Source organism: Vipera ursinii, assembly GCF_947247035.1.
Source record: "Vipera ursinii genome assembly, chromosome: 3".
Classification (NCBI taxonomy): Eukaryota; Metazoa; Chordata; class Lepidosauria; order Squamata; family Viperidae; genus Vipera; species Vipera ursinii.
This window is the reverse complement of record NC_139516.1, coordinates 141,372,820-141,384,877: the sequence shown is the minus strand read 5'-3', so window position 1 is coordinate 141,384,877 and position 12,058 is coordinate 141,372,820. Positions and strand designations below refer to the sequence as shown.

Below are 12,058 nucleotides of genomic sequence, written 5' to 3'. Positions count from 1 at the left end.
CAGTGCTTTGTAAATGAATGCCATATGATTTGGACTAGAAAGAGCTCTTGTGTATCATTATGAAAATCACTTTCTTGCCTAAATTAAACACTTTCAAATAGAGACTTTATTTATGTCAAAATAACCACTGCCTACTTTTTACTTTTAGTCTCCTGTTGCCAACTAACATATATCCACCCACAGAACTTTTGCATAACTTTGTCAAGGAATATGATCAATGCTCATCACAAACAAAAGGTAGTTTGAATGAACAAACATGCTTGTTTCATTGATTCCAGCATGTCACGTGGCAATGTGAAAAAGTGTTCCTTCCCCGGCTTTCAATCAATTCAGCAAAAATGACAAATAGGGCATTTGTATAAATACTTCATTAAAATACACAGGGCTATTTGCTGCCAATCTTGCCCTATATAAATCTCACAACTTCATCTCTCTTCATAGCATGAAGTTCTCAACAGACAGATTTTAAAGGCATATCAGTCAAAATAAATTTCTGAAGACATCTGTAAAATATATTGATAAATATAAGGGTAGAAACCCATTTTTAAAGCTCTGGAGCGCCACTGTTATGCAGCTAGAAACCTAGCCATGAAATAGAGAAGGTTCACTTAACAACTGCAGTCACTGGCTTAACACGTGAAAGGGAAAAAAAGGTGATAAAATTCGACAAGATTCACTTAACAGCTGCTTTCCTTAGCAATTGAAATTCTGATCCCAAATGTGGTTGTAATTCAAGGACTACAGAGGTAACACAATGAACTATTAAAAGCAGGGATCATATCCTTGAAAAGGTGATTTAAATTTTAGCATGGCCGTGCATTTAACATCGAAACCTCAGCAGTCCTTTTAAAAAAGCATGTCAATGAATACAGATACCGTGTTGTTAAAAATGGGCATTTTAACAGCTAAACATAACAATAGTTTTAAATTAAACTAAAACTCCTCCATCTGGTTTCCTTATAGCATTTTAAATGAATATATTGTGGGCTAATGCCTCCTTAAGTAACACCAGCTGCCTGCAATTAGTGCAGGTTCGAGTCCCACCAGGCTCAAAGTTGACTCAGCCTTCCATCCTTCCGAGGTAGGTAAAATGGGGACCCAGATTGTTGGGGGCAATTAAGCTGACTTTGTAATAATGCCGCTTGGGGGGGGTATGAAAGCCCTAATAAGCAGGCATATACATAGAATGAAGGCTACTGCTAAGCTTGTAAGCTGCCCTGAGTCTTCGGAGAAGGGCGGGATATAAATGGAATTTAAATAAATAAATAAATAAATAAATAAATAAAATTTAAACTACTTTTATACTGTACCACTTCAACTGGGTGAATCTGAGTGACTTCTGAGAATCGGTCTGGTGCAGTGGGTAAGACATTAGGCTAGAAATGAGAAGACGATGTTCACTCTAGTCCAGGCACAAAGCCAGGTCGGTGACCTGGGGCTGGTCACTTTCAGCCCTGGGAAGTAGGCGAGAGCAAACTACTTTGGTCAAACCCTGCCAAGATAACTGCAGGGATTTGTCTAGGCCAGGGGTAGGGAACCTTGGCTCTTTTATGACTTGTGGACTTCAACTTCCAAAATTCCTGAGTCATCATGGCTGGTTCAGGAATTCTGGGTACTGAAGTCCACAAATCATAAAAGAAACAAGGTTCCCTACCCCTGGTCTAGGCAGTCTCCGAGAATCAGACACAATTGAATAGAAGAAATAAAAAGTGACTTGCAAGTATACGGAACGTAAAACATCTGGTAGGATATTTAAATTTAACTGGACATGGAATAAAGGGTTTAAACCAATAATCCCAGTGGAAGAGTGAGACATGCAGGATCTGAGTCCCTTTTGTATAACGCCAAATGTAATTCAATGTTACATATGTTACATGAGGGCTAGTTTGGTATAGTACATAAGGCACTGGGGGACCCTTTTTTACCTGCCAGACACTCTCTCTCAGCTCTAGAAAGAAGGCAATATCAAACTACTTCCAAAACCTTAGCCGGGACTAGTCCTGGCAGGCACGAGAATCAGCAGTAAGTTGAAGGCACACATCCCACCCACATTCATAATTATTACATAAAAATCCATTATATTACGGATTTAATTTAATAACAATGATTTGTACTGTAAGTAGGCTGGAGAATATATCCAAAAACCTTACAGGAGAGTAAGGTGAACTATACCTTATTATTCATTTGACAATAAAATTGAAAGAGTTAAGAAGCAACAACATATACTGAAAAGAAGTGACATTGAGAGCTGTTCCCCATATATTTGAGAAATAGTTCCTAATATACAATATGTTAATTAAAAATACTGAGTTGATTAAAGTGTCTATTTAAATATAGTACTTTATATTTTATTTCTATTATAAATGGAATGGAATGGAATGTAAAAGTAAAAAGGAATGGAATGGGAAGAATAAATTCTAGGAACGGAAAAATGGATGATGACTAGGACAGCTCTGCTTCAGACTCATCTCTGTCTCAGCCTACACTATCACCTCTAGACCATGAACCTAATGTTTTTTCTCCTGTCAACCTTGCCTAACTGCAATCAATCTCATTACACCTTTAGAAACAGCATGCCCTTGCTATCCATTCAAAATGTTAGCATTATTAGCAGTATTTATTTGTTAAGAAACGTTAAAAGATGGTATTGAACCATTAAGGACATTCTCATTGTTCCAAGAAAATTATTTTCAGAGGCAGAAAGAAGAATGTGTGTATATAAATATCTAATGTTTCTTCTTATTATTGTGAAATGACTAATTGATTACTAAGTAGTTACTATTGTATAAGTATTAGTATGTATCTATAGATGGCTTATTGCTACCCCAAATAAAAAGAAATTATAGAACAAAGCAAGACACAAAAAATCTTGCTATATTTGATTATTTTGCTTAATCTCAAACTTACATCCAGGTTATCTGCAGTTTGGCATCATATTGAATAAAATATAGTTTATAGTGAATAACTGTTTCTACTAATATTAATTTACTTTTAATAAACATATTTACCAATCCATATTGCCCATTCAGCTGCTTATACAGACATACTGTAGCTTACTGCAGAATATGGCCAACATTTTTGGATTCAAGGTTACATTCTCTCTGGGAAAATAGTTACAGCTTATAGTTGCAGAGAGGGTCAAAGCCAAGAGAAAGTAGGAATATAATTGCATCCCATTTCTTCAATCTCAGTATGGTGCATATGCACTACACAAACAATTGTCAGTGATATTAGAGAGTTACCTAACCTCAACTTCAACCATGTTTCTCTTCTTCCCTTCTGCACACATAGCAATACCCCGTCCTCTTATTCATCCATCCACTCAAAGTATCATACAATTTTTTTCATCCCAGTTTATAAGCCCAGTCTAGTACAATATCAATGAAGAAGAAAAATAACAGCTCACAAAAGAAACAAGCAACAGGGAGAAAGCAGAACTACTTAACTCATTTTTTGCATCTGTCTTTACACAAAGGAAAGAAACAGTCCAACCTATCAAAAACAGTACCGTAAAAAACAGATTAGAAACACAAATTAAAATAGGCAAGAAAATGGTAAATGAGTTCAGATCACGAGGACTAGATGGATTCTGAAGGAACTGGCAGATGTGATCTCAGAACCACTGAACTATATCTTTCAAAGATCCTGGAGCACCGGTGAACCACCAAAAGACTGGAAAAAAGCAGATGTAGTTCCCATCTTCAAAAAAGGAAAAAGAATAGATCCAGAAAACTACAGACCTATCAGACTGACCTCAATACCTGGGAAGATTCTGGAAAAGATAATCAAGCAATGAATTAGTGAACAACTAGAAGTAAATTAAGTCATAACCAAAAGCCAACATTAGTTTGTCAATGTTGTGATTCAGGGTCAGCCTGTGGGTTCGGCAGTTGGGTTGGACGATTCAGAGGAGGAGGGGGGGTGTTGGAGAGCCTGCAGAGGACAGCCCTGAGGCTTCGCAGAGCCCTCAGCCAGGCCCCTCTCATCTGGTTACTACGCAGACCCAGCTGTGTGAGCCTGACAGCGTGGATGAAGATAACCCACAGCTGGCCCTGTTCAAGGACGCCCGATGCAGGAGGCAGTCAATCAGGAGTAAACAGAGGAAGGCAATGGGGCACCTTGGAAGGAGGCAGAGAGAAGCCACGCCTTGAACTGTTTAAAAGGGGAATGTGTGGGAGGGCTCGTTTGCTGAAGGCAACCGTTTGAATAGCGCCTGTTTCATGGTTCATGTTTTGGTTTTGCTCTGTTTGCTCTCTTTTTTGTGTCAATAAATTTGGCAGGCTTAGTTCCAGCCTCTTGTCTTTTTGTAAAGGGGTTGTCCCTGCCTTTTCTGCAGGGCCGGTAGTAGGCTGGTATAGAACAGTCAAAAACTGATCATACCAGACAAAACGTATTGCATTCTTTGACCAGATGACAAAATTAGTGGACCAGAAGAATGCTGTGGATATCATTTACTTGGACTTCAGTAAGGCATTTGATAAAGTAGACCACAACCTACTACTACTTGATAAGACAGAAAAATGTAGGTTAGACAGCATCACCACCAGATGGATTTGTAGCTGGCTGACCAGCTGTACTCAGCGTGTGAACCTCAATGGAACTGCATCTACACGGAGAGAAGTTTGGGCCCAGTGCTCTTCAACATGGATGAGGGGATATATGGGGAATTCATCCAATTTGCAGATGACACCAAGCTGGCAGGAATAGCCAACAGTCCAGAAGACAGGCTTAACATACAGAAGGATTTTGACAGACTTGAACATTGGGCGCTATCTAACAAAATTATTATTATTATTATTAATTTAATTTGTATACCGCCCTTCTCCCGAAGGACTCAGGGCGGTGAACAGGGCAATACATAATAAAAACAAGATACAAAAATTAAAAATTATTAAAAAGTAATTAAACTGTGATGCCCGTAATAAATTAGTACAGATTAAAGTTAGGGCCAATTTATAAAACCCAACCCCATCCCATCAGGTCAGGCTGGCTTGTTCAAAAAGGTGGGTTTTAAGATCGCGCCGGAAGGAGCGGAGATCAGGCGCCGTCCGGAGATCGACCGGAAGATGGTTCCATAAATCCGGTGCGCCCACAGAGAACGCCCTCCCCCTGGGGGCCACCAGTCGGCATTCTTTGACCGGTGGCACCCTGAGGGGGCCTTCTCTGTGGGAGCGTACTGGGCAGAGGGAAGTTGACGCCGGCCGCAGGTGCTCCCCAAGGTATTCCCGACCCATGCCATGTAGGGCTTTGTAGGTCATTACTAACACCTTGAACCTCACCCGGAAGACAACTGGAAGCCAATGCAGCTCGCAGAGCAAAGGTGTGACATAGGAGGTATTAACACTTCGCATGATCTTGATTCTATCCCTCTGTTAATGCAGCTTAATGGTGAACAAAGTAAGGTTCTACATTTAGACAAGAAAAACCAAATGCATAGGTGGTACCTTGTTCAATAGTAGTAACTGTGAGAGGGATCTTGGAATCCTAGCGGACAATCCCTTAAATATGAGCCAGCAGTGCGCTGCAGCTGCCAAAAAAGCGAACACAGTACTAAGCTGCATTAACAGAGGGATAGAATCAAGATCATGCGAAGTGTTAATACCACTTTAAAATGCCTTGGTAAGGCCATACTTGGAATACTGCATCCAGTTTTGGTCACCATGATGTAAAAAGATGTTGAACTCTAGAACAGACATGTCAAACATGCAACATGTGATGTTGTGCAACGTATTGGAATGATTTTGCCACTGCCAGCAATGGGGTGGGCATGGCTTCTGGATGACGCATCTGGCCTGTGGGCCAGCAGTTTGACACCCCTGTTCTAGAAAGAGTAAAAGAAGATGATCAGAGGACTGGAGGTTAAAACATATAAAGAACACTTGCTGGTATGTCTAGTTTAATTAAGAGAAGGATTCGGGTGACATGATAGCAATGTTCCAATATCTCAGGGGTTGCCACAGAATAGAGGGAGTCAAGCTATTCTCCAAAGCACCTGAGAGCAGGACAAGATGCAATGGGTGGAAATTAATCAAGGAGAGAAGCAACCTAGAATTAAGGAGAAATTTCCTGACAGCTAGAACAATTAATCAGTAGAACAACCTGCCTCCAGAAGTTGTGAATGCTCCAACACTGGAGGTTTTTAAGAAGAGATTGGACAGCCATTTGTCTGAAATGGTATAGAGTTTTCTGCCTGAGGAGGGGGTTGGGCTAGAAGACCTCCAAGGTCCCCTCCAACTACTACTACTACTACTACTACTACTACTACTACTACTAAGTATTATTATTATTATTATTATTATTATTATTATTATTATTATTATTATTATTATTATTATTATTATTATTAATTAAACTTTTATTCATTAAACATGAACCTCAGTCAACTGACCCTCAAATTGACTGGCACTAATGGTTGACACAGGTTGCTGCCAGCATCCTAGGTATCAACCAGGTGTCTCCTTAAAATGTAAGATGTTCTGAGTAGCACAGTTTTTTGTAGCTTTGCTGGAGTTATTGCAAGAAGCTGCAATTTCTTGATGTATTTTGCAAAGTTTTTGGACATAGTTCCTAGTATAATCGCGCAGTTTTGATGGCCAGGTTGCGGTATTTCATAATTTTTTCCAGTTTTTCTTTAACTTTGGCATCTCCTGGTACAGCGAAATCAAACAGCTGTACACTTTGGTTCTCTACAGCTGTAATATCTGACGTGTTGTATTCCAAATGGCGAGATGTCTGTATTCAGAAGTCCCACAAGATCTTCACCCTCTCATTCTCGACAACTTTTTCCACCCTATATTCCCATGACTTTTCAGACACAGGCAAGTCGTATTTTTTGTCCACCTCCCTGAAGCTTTGCACCGGCACGCCACAGGGCTGTGTGCTTAGCCCCTACCTGTACTCTTCATACACATGATTGTGTATCATCTGACCCATCCACTGCGATAATCAAGTTCGCAGATGATACAACTGTGGTGGGTTTTATTACAGGTGGGGATGAGACAGCATACAGGGTGGAGGTACAAAAACTATCCATATGGTGTAGTAAAAACAACTTGCACCTAAACATCGGCAAGATGAAAGAGATGGTGTTAGACTTCCGGAGAAAAAAAGGAGGAACCTGCCCCACTTTTCATTGGGGAGGACTGTGTGGAGAGAGTTTCCTCCTTTAAATTTCTGGGAGTCTACCTCTGTGAAGATCTGACCTGGAAAGTTAACACAACCCAGGGGGCTAGAAAGGCCCAACAGAGGCTTCACTTTCTTAGGGTCTTGCAGAAGAACAGGGTAGAACAACGGCTAATGACCCTCTTTTACCGGTCTACTATAGAGAGCGTCCTCTCATATGGTATTGTGGTTTGGTATGGTGGTCTGACAGCTGCGGATAGGAAAGTATTACAGAGGGTAGTGAGCACAGCAGAAGACATTGTGGGCTGTCCCCTGACACCACTGGATGACATCTCCAGGGCTCGTTGCCTTGGAAGAGTGAGGAAAATTCTCAGGGATGACTCACACCCTGGACGGTATCTCTTTACTCTCCTACCATTGGGTAGGAGATATAGGAGTATAGCCAGCTGTACCAACAGGCTGAAAAACAGCTTTTATCCGTGGGCTGCTAGGCTTTTGAATGGGATATAATCTCTGTGAACTTATACAGAATTGACTTGGGAGGCCGGTGTGTGGTGTAGTTGGTTCACATGGTGCGGCAGGATGGAGGGTTTGTTGTCACTGTGTGTTGGGGGGAGGGAGCACGGGGAGAGGCTCAGCTAATCTCAATGTATACATGTTGTACTTTGACAATAAAGGTTTATTATTTATTATTATTTATTATTTTTTACACAATGCCCAGTGGATTAGTTTAGCTTTGTCATGTCTAGCTTTGTAGTAAGTTTGAGCAATTTTGCTGCACTCACTTATTAAATGTGAAACAGTTTCAATTTAGTTGTTGCAAAGTCGCCAATTTGGATTGTCAGTAGATTTTTGTATCTTCGCTTTCATGGCATTAGTTTGTAGTGTTTGTTCTTAAGCAGCCAGTATTAAGCCTTCCGTTTCTTCTTCTTCTTCTTCTTCTTCTTCTTCTTCTTCTTCTTCTTCTTCTTCTTCTTCTTCTTCTTCTTCTTCTTCTTCTTCTTCTTCTTCTTCTTCTCCTCCTCCTCCTCCTCCTTCTCCTCCTTCTTCTCCTCCTTCTTCTCCTCCTCCTCCTCCTTCTTCTCCTCCTCCTCCTCCTCCTCCTCCTCCTTCTTCTTCTTCTTCTTCTTCTTCTTCTTCTTCTTCTTCTTATTATTATTATTATTATTATTATTATTATTATTATTATTATTATTATTATTATTCCATATTCCCCCCTCCCCTTACATATTTATCTCTGAATCAATTTCTTTCCCATTGCAGTGTGAAAAAGACGCATTCAGACCATCAGATTTATTGGCAGATTTATTTTCCACTCCATTAGCTCTTTCCTTCCATGCTTAGGAGAGAGGTGGTTTCTTTTTCCTCCTTTATTGTATATCACCCAGCAATAAAAGAAAATTGAACATCTGCTGAAAATCAAGTTGCTTGCAGCAAGATATATTGTAAATACAAGGAATGCCATGGCTGGCTTAGTTTTCCTAAATTTCTTCTCAAACATATCACAGTTCTGCAACTTCACACTCTGAAATTATATTCACTATCAAATTTTGGAGGTTTGTTTTCCATCCATTAAATTCTGAAATGGTTATTTATTTCTATTTTAATTTTTTTTTATACATGGCAATTAGTTGCACTGTATAAATTCAGGGTCTCATGAAATTAACAAAAGCGGAAAAATGGGGAAACAATTAAGATGACGCCCAGAACAGTTAAGAATTATGTCAGAACAATTTTGTGACAATCCTCAAATACCTGAAAAAACTGGAATGTGACTTACATTACCAGTGTGTGATCCTTGTGGAAATACCAGCAGAATATATTTTTATCTGGTGGCCAACACATTTGGAAATTAGCTGCTAAATAAAATGCATCCTTATTTTCATCTAAAATTTCCACTGGCATTACTCTACCAAAACAAATTATTATGTTGAAAAGAACTTCTATACATTCTATATTATAAGAAAATTTAGGCTGCAAACAATGTTATTAGGAGAAGTGAGGAAGCTTATCAAATCTCAATATATTTCTGTGCAATAGTTTATTGTACAATTTATTTATTTATTTAATCCCATTTATATCCCGCCCTTCTCCGAAGACTCAGGGTGGCTTACAATTTAAAGCACAAATCAATGTGCTTAGCAATAGCCTTCATTCTATGTACAGTTGCAAGAAAAAGTATGTGAACCCTTTGGGATTATGTGGTTTTTTGCATGAATTGGCCATAAAATGTGCTCTAAACGTCATGTAAATCACAACAATAGAAAAACACAGTCTGCTTAAAATAATACTACACAAACATTAGCTGTTGTCATGTTTTAATTGAAGATAAGATGGAAACATTCACAGTGCAGGATGGAAAAAGTATGTGAACCTTTGGACTTAATAACTGGTTGACCCTCCTTTGGAAGCAATAACCTCAACCAAACGTTTCCTGTAGTTGCAGATCAGACCTGCACAACGATCTGGAGTAATTTTGGACCACTCCTCTGCACAAAACTGTTTCAGTGTAGCAATATTCTTGGGATGTCTGGTGTGAATCGCTCTCTTAAGGTCATGCCACAGCATTTCAATCGGGTTGAGGTCAGGACTCTGACTGGGCCACTCCAGAACGTGTATTCTGTTCTGTTGAAGCCATTGTTTTGTTGAATTACTTGTATGCTTTGGGTCATTGTCCTGTTGCATCACCCATCCTCTGCGGAGCTCCAGTGGTGGACAGATGGTCGTACGTTTTCCTGCAAAATGTCCTGATAAACTCTGAAATACATTTTCCCATCAATGACAACAATCTGCCCAGGCCCTGAGGCAGCAAAGCAGCCCCAAACCATGATGCTCCCTCCGCCATGTTTTACTTTGGGGATGAGGTTTTGATGTTGCTGTGCTGTGCCATTTTTTCTCCACACATAGTGTTGTGTGTTTTTCCCAGACAACTCAATTTTGGTTTCATCTGTCCACAGTATATTTTGCCGGTAATGCTGTGGAACATCCAGGTGCTCTTTTGCAAACTTCAAACATGGACAGATGAAACCAAAATTGAGTTGTCTGGGAAAAACACACAACACTATGTGTGGAGAAAAAATGGCACAGCACAGCAACATCAAAACCTCATCCCCAAAGTAAAACATGGCAGAGGGAGCATCATGGTTTGGGGTTGCTTTGCTGCCTCAGGGCCTGGGCAGATTGTTGTCATTGATGGGAAAATGTATTCCAGAGTTTATCAGGACATTTTGCAGGAAAACGTACGACCATCTGTCCACCACTGGAGCTCCGCAGAGGATGGGTGATGCAACAGGACAATGACCCAAAGCATACAAGTAATTCAACAAAACAATGGCTTCAACAGAACAGAATACACGTTCTGGAGTGGCCCAGTCAGAGTCCTGACCTCAACCCGATTGAAATGCTGTGGCATGACCTTAAGAGAGCGATTCACACCAGACATCCCAAGAATATTGCTACACTGAAACAGTTTTGTGCAGAGGAGTGGTCCAAAATTACTCCAGATCATTGTGCAGGTCTGATCTGCAACTACAGGAAACGTTTGGTTGAGGTTATTGCTGCCAAAGGAGGGTCAACCAGTTATTAAGTCCAAAGGTTCACATACTTTTTCCATCCTGCACTGTGAATGTTTCCATTTTATCTTCAATTAAAACATGACAACAGCTAATGTTTGTGTAGTATTATTTTAAGCAGACTGTGTTTTTCTATTGTTGTGACTTACATGACGTTTAGAGCGCATTTTATGGCCAATTCATGCAAAAAACCACATAATCCCAAAGGGTTCACATACTTTTTCTTGCAACTGTATATGCCTGCTTATTAGGGCTTTCACACACACCCCAAGCGGCATTATTACAAAGTCAGCTTATTGCCCCCAACAATCTGGGTCCTCATTTTACCTACCTCAGAAGGATGGAAGGCTGAGTCAACCTTGAGCCTGGTGGGACTCGAACCTGCACTAATTGCAGGCAGCTGGTGTTACTTAAGGAGGCATTAGCCCACTGCTCCACCAAGGCTCTAGTTAGACTTGATAATATACGTTTGAAATTATCCATTTGCCAGTAATTCAGTTAATTTTAAACGTTCCACTTTAAATTAATACAGAATAATGAATAAAACTTACTTGCAAAGCTTATGCCTGTTTCAAGTACAATATCCAAAGCTTAGAATATAATATTTTAACAGAAATATTGTTCCATAGTTTTTTATCAACTTGAGATTAAGCATGCTAGTACTGTCCCAACCAAGTGCCATAAATAAGATCATTTCAAACATAGTTTTTGAAACACAATGTTCAATGTAATTTTTTTTTTTTTGGAAATCATTGTTAGCTTATTTTATGGCTAATATCTAATCACGTATACCCGTAGAATCATATAGACAGATGCCACGTTTGTAAAGATAATTAGAAGGACAAGCAGGAAAAGATTTAAAAGATCTGTTCTGAGCAGATCTTCCATACAAGGATTTTAACAGCAGTTATTATTATTAATTATATTTTTAAAAATATGTTGCACATCTCTAAGAGATACTTCTCACAGCCAGATTATTTTGGTTCACGTGACTAGATATGAAAATACAAATTATATGGCAACAAACTCTGCTTTCCTAATTGCCTTAATGCCAGCCTTTGCAATTAGATCTCTATAGTTATATTGTGGACTATACCGTATGTATTATTCATCTTCTGATCATACACCTATATAGTTATTGAAGAAATATAAAACTTCAAAAATTTTCATAATCACATGAAAATAGATCTGAAAAAAGAAACTGTTCAGCAAAGAAAATATATACAATATTTATATAGGCCATGTTAACAATTTTTCTTGAATGGTTTTAACATGAAGAAATATTAAACATTAACAATATTACAACCACATCAGAATCAGAATTAGAATGTTTTCTGAGGTTAACATTAGCCTTGTTTCTCTCA

General features: G+C 39.2%; 1 protein-coding gene across 4 annotated transcripts in view; it reads right to left on the bottom strand.

The window, feature by feature from the left end:
• GMDS (GDP-mannose 4,6-dehydratase) overlaps positions 1-12,058 on the bottom strand; it is a 293,913-nt gene that overhangs the window by 204,794 nt on the left and 77,061 nt on the right. The gene's annotated exons all lie outside the window — the stretch shown is intronic.